The sequence below is a fragment of the Sturnira hondurensis genome, unplaced genomic scaffold, assembly GCF_014824575.4.
Source record: "Sturnira hondurensis isolate 20B ecotype Veracruz unplaced genomic scaffold, ASM1482457v3 Scaffold0004136, whole genome shotgun sequence".
NCBI classification, from domain to species: Eukaryota; Metazoa; Chordata; class Mammalia; order Chiroptera; family Phyllostomidae; genus Sturnira; species Sturnira hondurensis.
Genome location: NW_028076767.1, coordinates 3,680,255 through 3,701,845, shown reverse-complemented (window position 1 = coordinate 3,701,845; position 21,591 = coordinate 3,680,255). Strand labels below are relative to the sequence as shown.

The 21,591-nt window shown below is 38.7% G+C and overlaps 1 protein-coding gene across 5 annotated transcripts in view; it reads right to left on the bottom strand.

Moving 5' to 3' along the window:
* Positions 1-21,120, bottom strand: part of RAPH1 (Ras association (RalGDS/AF-6) and pleckstrin homology domains 1) — an 84,792-nt gene extending 63,672 nt beyond the window's left edge. For 2 of the 5 annotated variants that reach the window (XM_037043533.1, XM_037043534.1), the window contains exon 1: positions 20,631-20,964. The gene's annotated coding sequence lies outside the window, so the exon portion shown is untranslated. Of the gene's footprint in view, positions 1-19,666; positions 19,970-20,630; positions 20,966-21,099 lie in introns of those variants that run through there. The other 3 variants (XM_037043532.1, XM_037043530.1, XM_037043531.1) reach the window with 3 other exon arrangements.
* Positions 21,121-21,591: the final 471 nt, after the last annotated feature.

The window sequence follows — 21,591 nt, the reverse complement described above, 5'->3', positions numbered from 1 at the left end:
AAAAGTCAAGGACTAAGGCAGGACCTGGTCATATGGAACCATGAAAACTAAGCCCTACCCCCACTACAACTGGATTCTTAAACACAAAAATGAAAAGGGGTACTTTACTCAAAGGACATGATGCCAGTACTAGAGTTACTAGAGAAGACTGCTGTGTATATTAGGTAGAGATATTATGGACAGGGAAACTGAAGTCCTGAGAGGGAATAAACTTACATAAATCAAATACTTAGTGACAAGAACAATATATGGTGTATAGCTGGGGAGTATAGTTAGGGTACCTCTTTTTGTCCCTTTAATAAATCAAAAATAATTGCTTTCTGTAAAAGTAAGTACCCTATACTTAAAACCTTGTGAAAACTCCCAGAATACAGGAAGAGCGCCACAACAGCACATCTCTAAGTCTAGCGTGCTCAATGTCCCAAAGAGGCAAGAAAAGATTTGATTTTAGTATTTATTATACATCTACTATGTGCTAGACACTGGAAGAACAGAAATGAACATGACAGCCTCTGTCCTGAAGGAATATAATCTAATAAGGAAAACAATGATGAAACACTATTGTTAGGTGCTATAACACAGGTATGTTACATGAGTGTAGGTTAACTCAATTTGAAAAGAAAAGAGGAAAGGTTATGATGCTTCAGGCAAGATCCAAAAAATGACTGTGCAAAGCAAATAAAGGGAAGAGTGTTTCAGGCACTCTTCCAGGGTCCAGCGTGTGCAAGGACATAAAGGTATGAGAAAGTAAAACAAACAAGAACTCTTAAGGCACTTAACATTTCTGAAGCACAGGTTGTACGGTGGTACTATTACATGACATCAAATGGGCTCTGACTCCTGGTGACCCTGTGAAGGAGTGAGCTGTCTCACTATTAAGGGTTTTAGGTAAGAAAGATAAGATTGAGGGAAAAATGCAGTAGTGATTTACCACTGGCTTCGCAGGGTGTGGGCCCAACCCACATGTGCTTGGGTCCATGGTGTCTTAAATCACCAAAAGCCTATGAAGTGTAAGCACCTCTGCAACATTGTGTGGTGTAGACCTATGGAAAATGGGGCTGGAAAGAAGGTAGGGGTAAAATTATAAGCCCTACCAAGGAATTTGACCATGACACTGCCAGCAATGATTTTCTAATTGTAGTCTGCTAATCAATGACTTGCATCAAAATTACCTGGGGTGCTTCTTTTAAAGTAAGTTTTAAATGGTCTACTCCAGATCTACTCAGTACTAATTTCCAAAGAGTGGGACATTTTTACCGAGTTCCCACAGGTATTTCTTATGCTTTCTAAGTCTGAAGACTGCTGTAGTGTGTTGTGTTACAATTACTGGGAGGACTTGCCAGACAAAAGTGATGGAGTTTTGCATAACCACAATTTGGTTAAAGGCAGAACCTAGAAGGAGTACTACCTAAGACCATAAAGAAATTAGGCAGCCTGAGGATTCCCTAATTAACATACTGCAATTACTCCTCCTCTGTAACTATAATTCCATGCTTCTGTGAATTATTCATTTAGAAACAAGTTTTAGTTCCTTACATCCAGGTATGTTTCAGTAACTTTATCACACACACACACACAGACACACACAAAGAGGTTTTTTAAACACTTCCTATGGTGCTCTAAGTCCATAAATAATTCCAAAGAAAAACAGGCACTAGAGAAGAGGGGCTGTGAAGACTCCCAGGTTCAAGAAGTGCCTCCAACTGTGCAAGATAAAACTCTTGCAAAATAAAAAAGCAAGAGGAAGGAAACCTAATCAGAAGGAGGGGGGTGGGGAGAATAAGGGGGAAAGAACCTCTGTTAAATTTAGTAAGGCACAAAAGAGGAAGAGAACCCATCAAAAGGAAGAGGGAGGAAGTCAGAGCCCAGAAGGAAAAGGAGAGAAATGGACACAACATAATGTAAAACAAAGCGACAGTTATAGGGAATTAAGGGCCATTAGTTGCTCATCTGAATAAGGCACTGGGGTATGTTTCTCTTAACCTACAACACAGGACCATTAGTTCTGCTGTGAACTAAATGGTATCATCTGTAAACTGACTAAATGGGAAATGGGAATTTAATAAACCAACTGAATTTACACGAGCTCTTTACAGACTCAGATATTACCTATGTGGTATATGTGGCAACATTTCCCTTAGGTTTTACCTTTTATTTTGCGGAATAATCTTTTTCTAAAGACACTGCTAAATGTTTTATTTTTTAGTTATCAGAACTACAAATTCTTTTCCTTTTGAATTCTTACACTTTTTTTTGGTTTCTTTTTTTTAATTTTTTTTTATTTAACTCTTGTTCAAGTACAGTTTTCTTTCTTGTATTCCCAGCCCTGCCCCCCCCCCAGTGCTCCCCACCTCCCTCCCATCTCTGCCCCCCACCTTAGTTATTGTCCATGTGTCCTTTATACTTGTTCATGTGAGTCCTTCCCCTTTTCCCCTGTGATTCTCTCCCCTCTCCCCTCTGGACCCTGTCAGCACGTTCTGTATTTCAGTGTCTTTGGTTACATTTTGCTTGCTTGTTTTGTTGTTTAGATTCCTGTTAAAGGTGATATTTAGCTCAGTAAATTCTTCTCCTTCCAGCAATCAATATTTATGTGAATTTTAGTTTATTATTCATTCTTTTATGTAATTAAGTACACTACTTAAGTAGCTTAGTTTGATACATAATGTTGAATATGAGAGCCTAAACTGAATTTTTCCTAAATTTAAAATATTACATCTTTGGTACATTTCTTTTATTTATAGATCTGTTCTCTGCCTATATCAGGGTTCTTCTTTTGAGGATCCTCTTGTAGTGTGTGCCTATTCTTTAAAAAAAAAAAACAAAATAAAAAAAAATCATTGTATAGCTCCTGTCATTACTTCATAAAGCAGATGAGTTAAAGAAAAAATGTCAAAATTGGCTTTTCACATTGCACCACTAAAGTTTTCTCTCTAGGTTTGTGGCCCTCAAAAGACAAGGCCCAAGTTCTACTTAGGGTCTAATACTTCAAAGTATAAAACTTAGGGTTTATACTTTGCCTATAAACAGCATTACACTAAGTAATAGGAAGGATACAAAGGAAGCAAAAAAATACCTTCTATGACTTCAAAGAATATTAATCCTAACTGCGGGGATATGGTAAACACAGAAGTATCTTGATTAACAAATTCTGTAAGAACAAAGTTCCTTCCTTTAGTAGGCCTGTACGTGAATCAAATTTAAAGGAAGCCATGATCTCCTAAGGATTGAAAGGGACCAGGAAGGAGGCAATGTACTGTGTTATTCAAAGGCTTTGCAGTAGCAAGCACAGTAAATTTGGCTAAAAGGAAATTTATCTGAACTGAGTTTTCTTTCTTTCTTTTCTTTCTTTCCTTTCTTCTTTCTTTCCTTCCTCCTTTCCTTCCTTCCTTCCTTCCTTCCTTCCTTCCTTCCTTCCTTCCTTCCTTCCTTCCTTTTCTTTCTTTTCTTTCTGTCTCTGTCTCTCTCTCTTTCTCTCTCTCTCTTTTACCTATCAATGAACACTTAAAAATTTTTTATTGTATTTTTTTCCATTACCATTTAGTCCCCTTACACCCCTTCCCCACTGCAATCACCATACTGGTGTCAATGTCCATGAGTCCTTTTTCGTCAATCACTCTACCCCCTAACCTCTCCTGCCCCTTAGCCATCATGGTGCTCTTGTAAAGTTTCCACATAGAACTGTACCCCCCTATTAAAAGGTTCCTTACCCAGAGGACACAGAAATACTAGTGAAGGTGATTCACACCCTTATGCTTTCTCCTGTATGTCTGTTTTTGACAACCCAGGACATAACTAACATATCCTCATGTACATTAACTGCGAGGTAACTAAAGATTGGGTAACTAAAGATCAAATAAGGATGCATAAAAACAACTGTTTTAACAGTTGAAAGAGATTATAATGCCTAAGAGCTATAAATCAAATTAAAGGTAATTCTGTTAATATAATGATTTATCAAGTACTTAAATGCACCCCCTAGTAAAGGAACTCCTTTTATAGAATGATGAACTATATTCATTCCTTTATTTACACTTGATTTCTATAACATTGGAATAGAAATACTTAATCTACTAAACCTCAAACAAGAACTCCTCAAAGTGCAAAAAAAAAAAATCTAATCTTAGTTCAATGCTCTAAAGAAACTCTTCACACTCCTATAAATGAGGTCTAATAATCAATTTTATCATTAGTAATTACACAGTATATCATCAACCATAATCTGAAATCACTGAGCAACTAAAAAATAAACAAAAAATAACCGTAAAATAGTGGATATTGTACATGCACTGACTTTACTCTCTTGGGGAGGAGAAATTGTCTTGAAATTCTTGAAAGCCCCATTAGGCAGACAGGTGACTACTGTTCTTCACTTTTGCCCTGTTCCCCTACAAGACAGCCAAAAGCATAGCAGGAAATGTAGCCACTCATGCAGCTCATGTCTTGGGGAGGGTGGGGGCAGCAGAGGAGGGCCAGACAACTGCAACCTGTGCCACAGAAGCTATCTGAATTAAATTTTTGATCATTAGTACGAACTCAAGGTTTCAAACAGATGTGAAGGGAAGAGTATAAATAAAGACAGGTGTGTATTGTGTGTGTGTTTGTAGGTTATGACCACTGAAAGGGCCTCATAGCAGTGACACCCTAACAGCAATTAGCAAAGCTAGTGCCCAGTTTTTGCTTTCTGATTACATATTCTACCCAGACAGTAACACTGATCATCAGAGTAATAATTTTAGGGCTGAAATAGGTGAAAAAAAAAGCAAGATAAAACCCTACATCTTCTTGCGCCAGAAAGCGCTCATTAAAGACTGTCATAAGGACATAAGGAGCCAAGCTTGAAGGGGGTCCCAGGAGCCTAATCTGAGACAATTTAAGGATCAAAATAACTTAAAATATAAACAAACTCTAACTCATTGAATAAAATACGAGCCCATTAATTCATACTGATATAAATAAATACATGAGGAAGACAGCTCTTCCTTACAGTATAATGTCAACAAATTAATATGGAAGAAATGACAGATGATCACCATTTTGCAACCATTGTAGTAACAACTGGTTCAGGTAAGAATAATCAATAGATGCTACAATTAGTGAGTGAAAATTTGATGAGACTACTTATGTATTTTAAAAATATCTCCCCACAAAGTAATGAGAGACACTGCCTTAACCACTTGATAAAAGTTAATATCATCAATATTGGGATATATGCTCTGTGTAATGATACGCTGAGAAGACATCATTTTGTGGCATTCCTCACACAAAAAATGCATGACCTGAATCAAATCCACAAGAAACATTTTGTAAGATAATTGGCCTATAGAATTAAAAAATGTAAAGGTCAGGAATACAAAGGCAGGTTGAAGATACATTCTAAAGACACCTAAGAGACATGACAAATACATGCAATGGTTGATCCTGAACCAGAGAAAATATGTAAGTATATAAAGGACCATATTGGAACAACTGACAAAAGTTGAGTATGAATTGAGGATTAGATCACAGTATTATATCAATATTACACTTTCTGATTTTGATAATAGTACTGTAGGTATGTAACAGAACTTCTTTGCTCTTAGGAAACAAACATTAAAGAACTTAGCCATAAAAGGCACAATGCCTGCAACTATTTTCAAATGGCTCAGAAAAAAAAGATGTGTATACATGTACGAAGGAGAAACCACAAAACTCATGGAATTTATTTATTAAAAACTGTGTATTATTCTTACATGTTTGAACTTCAGTCATCTTCAAAGTACTCTCCATTTGATGCAATATACCTATCAAGACATTTTTTTCCACTGCTCAAAACAGTTTTTGAACTTGTTGATTTTGATGCCTTTTAGTGCTTTTCCACATCAGCAAAACATTTCCCTTTGAGAACTACCCCCCCACCCCCCCAGGGAAACAAACAAAAAGTCACTTGGGGTGATATTGGTGAACAGGGAGGGTAGGGCACAGTGGTCATGCTGTTTTGGTTAAAAACTGCTGAACACTCAAGCGTGCTGTGAGCAGATGCACTGATAAATCACCCATCACAAAATGGGAAAACACATTGAAAGGCCCTGAAAAAAAATCCACTGAAGCTGAACACAGCCTCTCACAACAGTGCCAGCTGGTGTACTGACACAGATGGGTTCCTAGAAGACTGACCTATCAGGGGAAGCCTGTACTACCAGGCACCTGCTGTCCAGAAGATAATTCTAGTTTTTTGTGGCTCCTCTCATATGTTAGTGTATGCATATATGTAGACAGGGAGAGAGGAATGATATTTAGGCAAGATATAAACAATAGGTGACTCTAGGTAAAGGGAATATGGGAGTTCATGTACACCTCTTGCAAATTTTCAGTAATGTTGAAATTATAGCAAAATAAATTAAGGAAAAGAGAAAGAAAGGAATAAAGGGGAGATAAAGAAAAAAAACAGTCTCTGTCTTCAGAAAGTTGTACTTTAGTTAGGGACACAGAGTATGACAACTAATAGATCATTTAAAATTCAGAAATAAACTTAAGAAAAAAATCATATAGGCTGAAAAACATTTTCAACAAATTAAATAATGCACTTTAACCTAAGGACCCTGAAAACTATGGTATATTTCTCCAACACATGACTGTTATTATGAATGCATGTGTTAACTTTCCTAAATTGCATTTACCTGGCTTACTCAGTTAACTTTTTCAGACATCATAAATTTAATTTTACTAAATGCAAAAAAGCTGAACATCTAAAAAGTAATTACTGATCAGATAATTTTTTCAGAGGCAAAAGACAATCATTTCTAATCTTTGGATAAAAAAAAGTAGTAACAAATTTAAAATAAAGTAGGTTAATGTCACAAGTATGTTGTGAAGAAATCAAAATGCAGTTCTAAAGAAAGATTGGTATTTAATCACATAATAAGGCTTTGGGGTTTTTTAAGATGCTTTGATTTTTAAAATTTTGTTACTAAATAGGAGAACAAAGAGAATTAAATAGTAAAACACTTGTACTTGGCATTATCCATTACACATTCCCTGACTTCTTGCCAACGTCTATGGATTTGGAAAGGAAGTGTCCACACTGACCAAACATCCCCTGTCCAATAAAGTTGGGATGTCTGCTTTCTGTTTCATCTATCTGGTAAATGTAAAATTCTAGGAAAGGCATTTACAACACATTACTGACAGATGATACATTCAGTACAATCCCATGTACAATCAACCAATCCACATGGCTAAACTGTAATTATCATAAAGCAACTTATCAGTTTTGGTACCAGGAAGCTCAACTATTTTTCTGACTCCTTATTTTGTTTTTCAATTTGATGACTACTATCTTGTTTCAGACCCATACTTAAATCATCATACTCAAGATTATTCTAGCAACCTCCTAACTAACACTCTTCTTTAATCTATCATAGTCAGCTTAATCTTCCTTAAAAACGCTTCATGCCATGATTCTCTTAAACACCTAAAAGGATTCCTTATGAATTAAGTATAAACTCTTTATCAAATGATTTCAGAACCTCTCTCACATGGCCTCAACCTAAATTTTCAACCTTATTTTCTACTCTTCAATATACAAAGCTAATTATTATGCTCAGAAAACAAGCCATGTTATTAAAAAATTATTTACTGATGACAGAGAAAAACAGATGTGTTGTCCCACTTATTTATGTATTCACTGGTTGCTCTTTTTATATAAGTGCCCTGACTGAAGATTGAACCTGCAACATTGGCATATTGGAACAATGCTCTAATCAACTGAGCTACCTGGCCAGGGCCAAGCCATGCTTTCTTTTCCTTTCTTCTTCTTTTGTTAAGTATACTTTATTGATTATGCTATTACAGTTTTCCCAATGTTTCCCCCTTTATTACCCCTCCACCTGCACCCCCCAACCCTCCAGCATTCCCTCCTTAGTTAATGTCCTTGGGTGTACATGTAAGTTCTTTGAATTCTGTTTCCTATACCATTCTTAACCTCTCCCTGTCTATTTTATGCCTACTAATTATACTTCTTATTCCCTGTACCTTTTCACCCTTATCCTCCCCCTGCACTGCTGAAAGCCCTCCATGTGATCTCCATTTCTCTGATTCTGTTCCTGTTCTGGTTGTGTGCTTAGTTTTTGTTGTTTTGTTTTGTTTTGTTTTTTTGGTTTGGTTGTTGATAGTTATGAGTTTGTTGTCATTCTACTGTTCAAAGTTTTGATCATCTTCTTTTCCGTGGTTAAATCCCTTTAACATATCTTATAATATGGGCTTGGTGATGGTGCATTCCTTTAACTTGACCTTATCTGGGAAGCACTTTATCTGCTCTTCCACTCTAAGTAATAGCTTTGCTGGATAGAGTAATCTTGGATGTAGGTCCTTGCCTTTCAGGATTTTAAATATTTCTTTCTGGCCCCTTCCTGCCTGTAAGGTTTCTTTTGAGAAATGAGCTAATAGTATTTGGAACTCCCTTGTAGGTAACTCTCTACTTTTCTCTTGATACTTTTAAGATTCTCTCTTTATCTTTAATCTTGGGTAACTTAATGATGATGTATCTTGGTGTATTCCTCTTGGGTTCAACTTCTTTGGGACCCTCTGGGCTTCCTGGACTTCCTAAAAGTCTATTTCCTTTGCCAGATTGGGAAAGTTTTCCTTCATTATTTGTTCTAATAAGTCTTCAATTTCTTGCTCTTGTTGTTCTCCTTCTGGCACCCCTATAATTCGGATATTGGAATGTTTAAAGTTGTCTCAGAGGTTCCTAAGCCTCTCTTCATTTTTCGAATTCTTGTTTCTTCATTCTGTGCCAGTTGGATGTTTATTTCTTCCTTTTGTTCTAAATCGTTGTTTTGAATCCTGGTTTTCTTCCTGTCACTGTTGGTTCCCTGAATATTTTGCTTTACTTCACTCTGGGTATCCTTCATTTGTTCTTTTCATTTTGCAACCAAGCTCAATCAGTTCTGTGAGCACTCTGATTACCAGGGCTTTGAACTCTCCATCAGATAGGTTGGCTTTCTCATCATTGCTTAGCTCTCTTTCTGGAGTTTTGTTCTGTTCTTTCATTTGGGCCATATTTCTTTGCCTTGGTGCCCCTGTTAAGTTGTAAGGGGGCAGGGCCTTAGGTATTCTCCAGGGCAGGGCAGGAAAATTTTTTTGCTGTGTTGTGGCACTGTCTGTGCAGTAGGGATCAGACAGGAAACGATGGAGCTCGGTTACTCAGCTCTAAGCCCTTTCCAACGAACTCTCATGTGAGACTGGGAGTTTCTCCTACCGTGGCAACCCCCACCACAGTCCACAGTCAGCTCTGAGTCTGTTTCACATTCAGCCCGCCCTGCTATGCAGTCTTGCCACCTTGTCCTGGGTTCTCTCAGCCAGCCCCACCGAGCCAGTCTGATCCACTGCCTCATCTCTGATTCTCTCCATCCGTCCATCTCACTGGTCTGGTTGTTCTGTCTGTTTCTTTAATTCCTTGGTTGTCAGAGTTCCATGAAGTTTGATTTTGTGGCACTTCTGGTTGTTTATTGGTTTTAGATTGGTTGATAGCCACCTTCTGGCTGTGGAAGGAAGCAAAGGGTTTCTACCTAAGCCTCCATCTTGGCCAGAATTCCCCATGCTTTCTTTTTTCTTTTTTTAATATTTTTTTATTTAATTCTTGTTCAAGTACAGCTTTCTGTCTTATATTCCCAACCCTGCCTGCCCCCCGCCCCATGCTCCCCGCCCATGCTTTCTTAACTAGGCCTTTGTTCATGTCTTCAACCTGACAGCAACATCTCAGCCTGTTAAAAATGTGAGATTACATTTCTCTCCTTCACTAACACCCCATTGAAATGACAGTAAACAATTACAAAAGGGAATAAACTCATAATGGCAGCGAGAGCTGAAGATGGCAAAGGGATCAAAATACCAGAGATCTTGGTAAATTTCTGGAAGAAAAAGGTGGAATTATATAACCAGATGAACCAGAGAAGGAGCTATAGCTCAAAGAAAGCATTTTTCATTCAGCATTTATTCAATAAATATGTAGTAAGCACACACTACATGCCAAACAAGGGAGAAAAATATTAAATAAAAGCAAAACAAATCAGACCCAAGACAAGTATAGTGATGATTAAATGAGGATTGTGTGGAAAGTGACCAAGTACCTACTTTATGTGTGATGAACAGGGAAGGTCTGAATAGTAATATTTGTTTATTTTTAGAGAGGGGGAAAGGAAGAGAGAAAGAGAAGAAGAGAAACACCGATGTGTGTGATACATTAATAGGCTAACTCTTGTGCACCGCCAACTGGGGACCCAGCCTGCAACCTAGGCATGTGACCGGATTGGGAATCCAACTGGTGACCTTTCAGTTTGCAGACTGGCACTCAATCCACTGAGCTACACCAGCCAGGCCATGAGTAGGAATATTTACAGGGAGATACAAATGATGAGAAAAAATCTGAAGTGCAAAGATCAGAGAGAACACTCCAGGTAGAGGATGTAAGTTTGGTATGTCATGGAATAGAAAGATTAGTCTGATGAGAACTGAGAGCAAGATCATGCAAAGATTTGTAAAGAAAAGGAGCTTGGATTTTATTCTAATGAAGCCTTCTTGAGGGCAATGGGAAGTTATCTCTCACAAAACGGTGTAGGAAAATGGGGGCCATTCTGCAAGGACACAGACAGTAGTCTGAAAAGGAACGGAGGTGGGATAAAGGAGGCTCGGCAGAACAGCAAACAGTGTTACCCACAGGGACATGCAGAAAGTATTTTTGGCATTTGCTTCCAAGGTTAAGAAAAGTTTAAAAAATAAAAATGAAAAAACAACTCTCTTAAGTTTGGTAGCAAATTTAAATGCCTTCTGTGGTCAGGTGGCCAGTATAAATGCCACTGGTAGAAAGATGTAAACAATAGGGAGTAGAAGAGCCAGAGAACTAGAGGGCAAGACCTTAGCTAAAAACATTCACATTTTTTAAGTTTATTCTGGAATTAGATAGTGGTGAAGTTGCACAACCTGATGAATATATTAAAACCCACTGAATTTTACATGTAAAAGAGTGAATGTGAACTTCCTGAGAGGCCCATGAACTTTGAACCTCTCTCTTTGGCATTTCCAGCTAATCAGCTTTGTATTACGTGGTGATTATTTATGTACTTGCCTTATCACCCTCCACACCCAACTAGGTAACAGGCTTCTGGAAAGAGACATGGTTCTCATTTTTACCCCAGAGAAACTAAAAAATAATCATATTCCTTCTTCTAAATTTCAGTTTTTAAGCATTCATTGGTTGATTCTAGTATGTGTCCTGACATGGGATAAAACCCATGACCTTGGTCTATTGAGACAATGCTGTAATCACCTGAGCTGCTCAGCAAGGTGGATATATATTTTGAGTACAAAGAGGGGAGAGAAACTTCAAAACATTAGTGAATCAATGGGAGGGTAGTGGTGTGGTTAGTGCACGTGGAGTGAATAGAAGGCTTGAAATCTGACTGCAACTGCAAGAACCACTCCCAGTTAGACCCTAAACTGGGTGGATGACTAGAACCACTCAAGATACTAATAAAATGATTGTTGCTGTCTTTGGCCACTAAGTTCTGGGGTGATCCAGTACACAACAACAGGTAATGCGACATAATGCTACTCCTGATCAAACACACACTGAAAGGGGGGGGCTAGACAATAGTTCTGAAAGGTGGTCAGGACAAAAAGGGCGGCAGGTCGGAAGCACTGGCTGGGGAAAGCAGCTACAGAAGAGGTGCAGGGGCTGTAAGATAGTAAAATGCTATGTACATCATGTGATCTGTTCCTTGTAAACCCTTGAATTGTCAATAAAGTCACTAAATTTATGAGACCCTTGGTTCATAAAAAACAGAACTTTGTGCCTATACGGTTTAGGGGGAAAGACATAGGAATAGAGAGAGATGAGACTGTAAACAAGTCGAATCAGAAATAATGGAGAGGAAATTGGACACCCATAGGCGAAATACAACTAAACTATGCAGAGGGGCTCCACATGAATTCTTAGGTTAAAAAGTTAGCTTTCCTTTCCAATTAAAAATAAATCCAGAGTTGCATTTCTCTATAACAAAAATACCACTTAAGGATGGTTGTTACCTACATGCTTCTCTACAAAGACCACTAAAACTAAAGCTATACCACCATAGCAGAATTCTAGATTTAAAGAGAATTAAATGTTATTTGTACTAAAAAAATAGTTATTTCTCACTTAAAATTTCTACTTCTTAACAAGAAATACTGTTCATTTAATAAATATTTAATGAAATACTATGATGAATTGAGCACTAAACTGATAAGCACAGGGAATACAGCGGTTTAAAGAGCAGACAAAACTGTCCTCAGGCAGTTTTATCAAAATCTCTAATAAGAGAACACAACTTGTATACCTTTATACTTATACTTTTTACTTTTAAAATGAATGTGCTAAAATATTTTGAATCTAAAGTGTTTTTCATCTCTCTCACACACAGAGGTCAGGGGATTAAAAAAGACAAATTTTGTAAAGATGATACATTCACAATTCCCAGAGTAAATAATATCTACTCATATCATAAGCACTCATCAAATTGCCACTGTTATAATAAAGTATATTTTTATTTGATTACACATGATTACAAAAAATTAAATGTTCCTCAAATATGCTGACAGGAAGTAAAATCAGTCACAGGTTTTGTTTGCCAAATAATCATCTAAATCAGTGATTTTCAACCTTATTCATTTCATGGCACACATAAACTAATTATTAAAATTCTGCAATGCACCAAAAAATATTTATGACCAACAAGATGCAACTCTTATCATATGACCTATATATTTATGCTTCAAGACAGGGCATTCACACCAGATGGCTACTGGTGTGTTGGCTATGTCATTTTCTCGTTTGACAACCTAAGGGATGTTAGTGCCCCTGACTAAATAATCAGTTATTGCATGTTTTAAAGATTCTTGCAGCACACTGGCTGAAAATTGCTAATCTAAATTACCTACACAGATACCACAAAATAAGAGTTAATGCATTTTAGGCAATTCTCTGATATCAAAATTCTTTAAAAGCTTTAATTTGTATTTGGAAACACTTTTTAATAGACATTTGAAAGAATACAAGTTTCACGGATAAAAAGTTTTTACTGAATATGCCACAGAACCTCATATTCCTTATGCTAATAACTATATTTCTAAAATACATACTAAAGAAAAATACAATCCATTTCATCCTGATTAAGAGAGCAAAAATAAAAATAGTAAGTGTGACAAAACCAAAGGCTGGGGAGGATGTGGAGTAATGTTCACTGGTGGTTAGGGACATATATAACTCATCACTTTGGAGACCCATTTGCAGATTATACAGCTTATGATCCCATAATACCACCATCCAGTGTCCAAGTACTTAAGAGACAAGCACCAGGAGAAATGTAAAAGCATCTTCATTGTGGCATCCTATCTACCTTTCAAAAGGGAAATAGAAAAACTGCCCTATTTGTATAAAAAAAAATGACCTAGATCTACAAAAACCATGATGAATAATGTTGGACCATATGGTTGAGGTAAAAATGCAAAGTTTAAAAGAATGATGGATATTCAATAGTTCATCCTTTATATAAAATTCAAAAGCACTAATAGCGATAAATAAAATTTTATGGGGATATATATATATATATATATGGCACTAAAACATGAACTAGAACACCACAAACTGTTACGTGGGGGAGGATTTTTGTTGTACCTTACTTCTTCAACAAATTATTTGAAGTAAAATATAAAGAACTGATTAATACAGGTGATGAGTATGTAGATGTCTATCATGTTTTATACTTAAAAATTTTTCAAAATTAAAAACAAATTTATTTTAAAAATAAATTCAAAGTATGGACAAAGTGTGGAAACAAGTATGTTTATAAGAGCCAAACATTAAAAAAAAAAAAAAAAAGCAGGAAGGGGGAAAACAACTAAATATCCTACAAGAAAAACTATATAAATTTGAGTATGTTATGGCCATCCTACATTATAATGCAGATGTTGTACATTATTCATACATAAAGCATTTAATGCAAAGAAAAATGCTAGTGATGTAAGTTTAAATGAGCTTATGAGTTATGAGTTACATAAATACATATACACACATATATAAGAAAATATACCAAAAAGCTTAACTGTAATGATTTGTGGATAATAGGATTTTATTTCACTTTTATACATTTCTAAGGGTTCCGTATTTCCATTAATATTAATGAAATGGTTTTGGGGGGAAGAAGGCAAACTATGAAAAGCAAATTCAAAATCCTCTGGTATAAACTTAACGCTGATTAAACTGGTAAGATTTTGTTTTACTTCTGATTCTAAAAATATTGGACTATGTTAAATCAAGTTAAGCCTCTTGAAATATTAATATCCACAACCCAACAAGGCAAAAGAATTATGTCAATAACTATACAGTTATAAACTTCTGCCTTCGTGTTTATAAAGACATGTTTCAGTCTCCTCTGCTTCTAGCACTGTCACATCAGAATAGAGGGTTCCTTCATCCATGCATTAGATAAGGATATCAGATGGCGAAACATACCAAATCATAATTTATATTATCAAAATGAGGATGTGTAAATGATCTGGCTCTAAGAAATGATACAAGTAGGACAGCATGCAGTGTTTATATAACATGCTCTACGACAACTGAAAATAAAATATTGTTGAAATTAGAGATCTAAATATATGAACAGATATACCACGTGAATGGATGAGAAGATGCAGGAATGTTATGTTGAATCTCCCCATTTTGAAGGAGGTATTCCATGTCATTACAACAAATGTTGCAATTTTCATATAAAAACAGTATACACTATGAAAAGCTCATTATTAACAACAGTAATTTGATAAAGCTTGTACAGGGTTTCCAAAATGGAGGTGACCATACCCCAGGAGGTCTGAAGGAACTACCAAGATATAAGAACATGTTAGTTCTCTTTATATTTAATTTTTATCTTAATACACATGTGCATTTAATGTAATAAAGTGACACTGGCATCTTCATTAGGGACACCTGTCATTCAGTCACAAACCCTATAAGGTAACCTAAGTATTCTGGTACTAAGTGATTCTAAGTATTCTAAGAGTAAAAGCATTTGCTAGATTCTTTTTCAATAATGAAATAAAGTACTCATGTTTTAATAAGCTGGTATGGGAGACTGGTATTCCACAGAACATACATTCTCAGTAATAAAGAAATAAATTTCCTTAATAGGAACAATACTTTTTGGAAAAACTGTATTATATAATCCTTCATGAAGCAGCTGCTTTTGCTCTCAACAAAAGAAAGTTGAGGGCAAGGGAAGTGAGGTTTAATTTCAAAAGCAACTACTGCAGCAAACAGAAGTTGAAGCAAAAAGAGTGCCAAGCATCACAGGATGCTACTGACGTGGTTGTGGAATGACCGCATGTGTTACACCAAGCAGGTTTATTGGCTGTTTGGTGGCAAAGTACTGTACTTAAAAAGTGTTGCCAAATTTCAAGGTGAGTTAAACACATATCTTTTATGAAAAGAAGGGTCTAAATTTGCTATTTTTGTGATAAATAATGTTGGCAATATGCTACCTAAAAAATCTACTGCAAACTACAACTTTCTTTACCATTAATCCATGTAAAAGTCACAAATAAGCAGATAGTAAGAGAAGCTTTATGCTAAGAAATGCTTGTCCTCCCTCCACACAAAAAATTACCCACGTACAGTCATGTAGCACTATCATTTTCAATGTGTTAAACTTTCATATACATGTACATGAAGGTGCCAAGACCATTCAATGGCCAAAGTACAGTCCTTTCAACAAATGGTGTTGGGAAAACTGGATATTCACAAGCAAAAGGACGAATTTGGACCCTTCATATGTAAATATAACTCAAATGGATCAAAGACCTCAGGGCTAAAACTGCTGGGTTAGCCAAAAAGTCTGTTTAGTTTTTTCTGTAAAATAAAAGACACATTTTTCATTTTTACCAATAACTTTATGGATTTGGATATTTTGAGCATGTTGGCTAGCTCCTGTGTAATAGAACATTGATTGTTCTCAATTAATGTCTCGATTACTATCAACTTCAGCAGGTCCACCTGACCCTGGAGCATCTGTCAGAGAGAAATCTCCAGCATGAAATTAAGCAAACCACTTCTAACATTTTTGATCAGTCACAGCACCCTCTCTATACACTGCACAAATCTTTTTTAGCATTTCACTTGTTTTTACTTTTCTTAAAATAATAAAGCACGATAAGCCCAAAATGTTGGGTATTTTCTTCCATCTTCAATATTAAAATGTCTATACAAGAATTCATCAATTTTGATAACTTTTTAAACAATGCACATTGATATGACAGCTGTCACAATATGATCTAAGAAAATTGTTTCAAATGAGATTTAAAGACAACTAAGTGCTACTAGAACCATCTTATGGGAAAAAAATCAAATGATTTTAGCTAACCAAATAGAAAACTCTTGCGAGAAAATACAGAGGAAAAGTTTCATGACACTGGATTTGGCAATGATTTCTTAGACATGACACCAGAGGGACACACAACAAAAGAGAAAAATAAAGTGGACTTCATTAAAATGAAAAACTTTGAGTATCAAAGGACGCTATCCACAGAGTGAAAAGGTAACCCACAGAATGGGAGCAAATGTTTTTAAATCATGGATTTGATATGAGATTAACATCCAGAATATATAAGGAATTCTTACAACTCAACAATAAAAAACTAGCCAATTTAAAAAATGGGGAAGATGAAAATATCTTGAATAGATATTTTTACAAAGATACACAAATGGCCAATAAGGACATGAGAAGATGTTCAACATCATTAATTATTAGAAAAATGTAAACCAAAACCACAATGACACACTTCCCACTCATTAGGATGGCTATCATTAAAACAAAACAAAACAAAACAAAAAAAACCCACACCCAGAAAATATCAAGTGTTGGTGAGGACATGGAGGAATTGGAACCCTTGTGCATTGCTGATGGGAATGTAAGATACTACTGCTGCTGTAGAAAAAATATGGCAGTTTCTTAAAAAATCAAACAATTACCACATGATCCAGACATTCCATTTCTGGGTATATATCCAAAAGAACTGAAATCAGAAGCTCAAACAGATATGTGTATACCAATGTTAAGAGCAGGATTACTGACAATAGCTAAAAGGTGGAAACAAGCAAATGTCCACCCACAGATGAATAAACAAAAGGTGGTACATACATACAATGGAATATTATTCAGCCTTAAACAGGAATGAAATTCTAATTCCTGCTACAACATGGATAAAACCTGAAGACATTATGCTACGTGAAAGAAGCCAGATACAACAACAACAAATATTGCATGATTCTACCTAAGTAGCACCTCGAGTAGTTATAATCACAGAAACAGAAAGTAGAAAAGTGGTTACCAGGAGCTGTAAGGCGAGAGCGGGTGGAAAACTGCTGGTTAATGAGCAGAGTTTCCATGTGGGATGATGAAAAATTCTGGAAATGGATCATGATGATGGTTACACAACCACGTGAATATATCTAATATCACTTAACTACATTTTAAAAAGGCTAAATGGCAAATATTATGTTGAGTAAATGGTAAATATTATATTTTGCCACAATAAAAAATTCCAGTGTGTTGTTTTATTATGGTGGCAGTATAAGAATATGGTTAAATATACAAGCTCAAGAATTATGCTATAAAGCTCTACCACTTTGTAATATTCTTTACCTGTTTTCTTAGATATTAACAGAATTTATTAGTATTATTGCAAGAATTAAGTAAATTAATACATGTAAAGCACTTAAAACAGTGCATGTCATATAATAGTGACTTTTTGATTATTATGGGTTTAAAGTACATTTTTAATGAGATTAAAAGTCAAACACCTGCAGAACTTCTGAAGGTCCTCAAAATTCCAGAGGAATTCCAGAGGTCCTCAAAAATGCCAAAATTTCAGTAAAAAACTTTGAAAAACAGTGATCTAACCCAGCAATTTGCAACTGGTGTGCCGCAAGAATTTTTAAAATACGCAATATCTGACTATTTATTCCATCAGGGGCACTGACCTCTTTTTCCTTAGACTGTCAAATAAAAAAAACGACAACAGCCAATGCAACGATAGCTACCTGGTGTGAATGAATCAAAATTATATCAACTTTTTTGCCAGATCGCCAAAAATCCACATTTTTGGTGTGCTGCAGAATTTCAGTAATTAGTTTATATGTGCCGTGAGATGAAAAAGGTTGAAAATCACTTAATTAATTAATCCATATTTCTCATTTTATAGGTAAAGAAATTGAGAGTCACATATCTTGTTTCACTAACATTAATTTTCCTAAAATAAGAGTTTGGGGTTAATAATACTAACGCTGACATTCAACTACTCGAGAATGAAGGGAAAGCCATGAGAGTCATGTCTAAGTCTATGAATAGCCGGATAGTCACCCGCCACACTAATCTAATAAATAATTACACATGACTGGGAACCAAAGGTATCAAAACCAAAAGAAAGCCATTTTAATCATCTTCAAAGACAAAAGTTAAAAACACACCTGTGGAAAATTAAGTGTTAAAATATTTGTGAAAAAAATGATATGGATTAAAAGCTTCCCACTACTGCACTCCCTTCAGCCAGTTACTTAATATATAGTCTTGGTAAGATCTTAAAATCGGAAAAACCAGATGCTTTTTCTACCAAATAGAGGATTTATCTACAAATAACTCTTTATTAAATCCAAACAGAAGATAGCAGTAATCCTATCTTCTCCAGTAATACAAAATGTCTAATCCAAAAAAAAAAAAATCTTGCGCTAAGTAAGCTTTGTAGACATCTCTCTGTACTTCAACTTAATAGGCTAGATCTGATTTCTGGGAAATTCACAACACAAAAAGCAAAATAACAGAGACAATCTTTGAAGGTCAGACTCAACAAGAGCTAAAAACCTTTGGAGCGTCTGTTTTGCCCTTCCCCCACTGCTCTTCCTCCACAGACATGCTCTCAAGAAGAGCATCACCTCTGCTAGGAATGTCCTCCCCCTCCAAACCTACATCAGCTGAAATCCTACCCATCCTTAAAAGGTCCCACTACAATGCCGCAGTTTCCAACAATTTCCCCCCAGCGCTCCCAATCTTGAATTAAGTTCTTTCCTCTACACTCCCCTATTTCGCACCTCTACTTCAACATTTTATTATATAATTCACTGCATTACAATTACTTAACGTTTACTTCGTCCCCCTCCTTCCCCTAAGAAAATCCCAAGAGCAGTGGGTGAGGGAAGAAAGGAATGAACATTTGTTAAAACCCCAGTGCCAAGCAAGGTGCTAGGCACTTTGCACGCGGTATCTCGTTTAATCTGCTTGACGACCATCTGGGGAGGGGAGCAGGTGGTGGGGTTCCCACTGGACTGACGGAGAACGCGCTGTCGAGAGTTCAATCGCTTATCCGACGTCACTCTGCTAAGCCAATTACCGTGCTCCAGGCAACCGCTGGCTTCCCCGGCTTCCAAGAGCTCCTTCCCCCACGGTGAGCCGCAGGTCTTGCTCACTTGTGTCCCCCTCCTTGCCTAACAGTTGGTATTTCACAAATATTTGCTGAATGTAATATCCCTATGGACTCGGTCCCACCCGTTTAATAACCTGATTCCGCCCCACCCCTGACCCGTCACCTTTACGGTTTGTTCCTTTACTGTGGACTTGACAGACACAGACAGCTCTCCACATTTCCACGGGGAAATGCTGCAGATATCAACCCCCACTGGGAGGCAAAGTGAAGTGAAGACCTTCCAGTTCTCCCGGATTTCCCCAACTGTTCTTCCCACAGAATAAGAAATGCACACACCGCACACATCTGATACAACGCCTGTAGAATTAAGAGCCAAAGAGCTCTTAATTCACACTGAACCACGTCTTCACGCTTACACGCAATAAGGCTTATGCAGCTTCCAGCTCCCACTGTGGGGACACCCTAAGATACTGTCTGAATGAGAAAACCACATCTTTCAAACCGGCTTAGAAGGAAGGCATCCCCATGCGACCACACTGACTCCCTCTCCCCCCACCCCCACCCATGAATTGCAGTTTGGATTTCCGGCGGGAATACACACAGACAGATGAAATGGGGCTCAAAAGCAACGGAGCAATTACTTCTCAGCCTGCTTAATTAGAAAGAAGACGTAGAAGGCGCCCCACCTTTCTAAGTCTCCGCACTGAACTCCAACGCGAAAGACAGGAGAGGGGGGCACCCAACCTGAGGAGCCCCGGACACCGAATCACCGCCTTCCGCAGCTAGTCGGGGGAGAGTCCTTTCCTCCCCGCGGTCCCGGGCCACCAGCTCCCCGTAACGCTCGGAGGAGCCCAGCCGCACCCTCTAAGGCGGCCCTAAATCTCATTGTCTCCTCTGTCGCGGCCCCCAGGGGCGCAGGGTGCAGCTCAGGCCCCGCCGACTCCCGTTCACTGGTCGGCCGGCTGCCCTCGCCGGGCGAGGTCCTACCAGCCCTGGCCACGACCCCGCCCCAGGTTCGGCGATCCGCACCGCGCCCGGATGGCGGGGCCGGGCGCCGGTAAAATGGAGACGGGAGCGGCGGCAGTGCTTCAAGCCCCGCGCCCAGCGGGTTCCCTCCGCCAGCCCCGAGGGTGAGGCTGGACACTCACCGCTCCAGCCGCTGGGTCCTCCGCGGGCCCCGGCTTCAGTAGCGGCCCCGAGCAGGGCAGCCGCCGCTCGCGCTCCTCTAGCCGCCGCCACCGCCTCCTCCCCAGGCGCGGCGCTCCTTCCCGAGACACGCCGTAAGCGCCCGCAGCTCCCGCGCCGCGCGCTCCGTGACTGACTGACCGACGGACCGGGCGGCGGCGGCGGCGGCGGGGGCGGGGCGGGAGCGCGCGCCGGGCGGGGCGGCCGCAGAGCCCAGCCGCGGCGTATCTGAGTGCGGCCGCGTTCGGCGGAGACACAGAAGGCGGGGCTGCGGGCCGGGCGGCCCACAGGCTGACCGACTGTGCCCGGCCGCTCGCGGTCCCCACCCGCCGCCAACCACTCACTTCCGGCGCAGGCGGCAGCGCCCTCCCCTGCCGAGCCCCAGCCCACCACTCGCGCCCCCTGGCCGCGCCCGGAGCCCCGCCTGCTCACCTTCCCCTCGGGCGCCGGACCGCACCCAGCCCGGGCGGTCTTAGGTGCTCCGCCTTTCCTCCGCGCGTCCCTGAGAGTCACCTCGCGAACCCGTGAATCAGAGAATGAATGAGTGTGGACGGAAAATCCCGGCACTGTCCCACCCCCTAATCGCCTTCCCTCGGAAGCAGGCCCAGCTGCCTCTTTTCCTGGGACTGAGGTTTTGAGCGGTCTGTCCCGGACCTACAGGGGTGCACCTTTATACCGGCGTGTTCAAGGACTCCAGCAGCAGAGCAGATGTCTTAGGCACTTAAAGGACCATTGTCGTTGCAGTCTGTGAGGCCTTTTAAATTTTATTAGGAAATCCCATTTTGGCCAACAATTCTCTGCAGTTTAATGCAGTATATTGAGAAGCTTTTAAAAATTGGACATGTCAATTATCTTGAAGTACTTTTAAACTTTGACATTTGCTTGTCTTGCTTTCTTAATAGCTGGCACCTCCTCACTGAAATT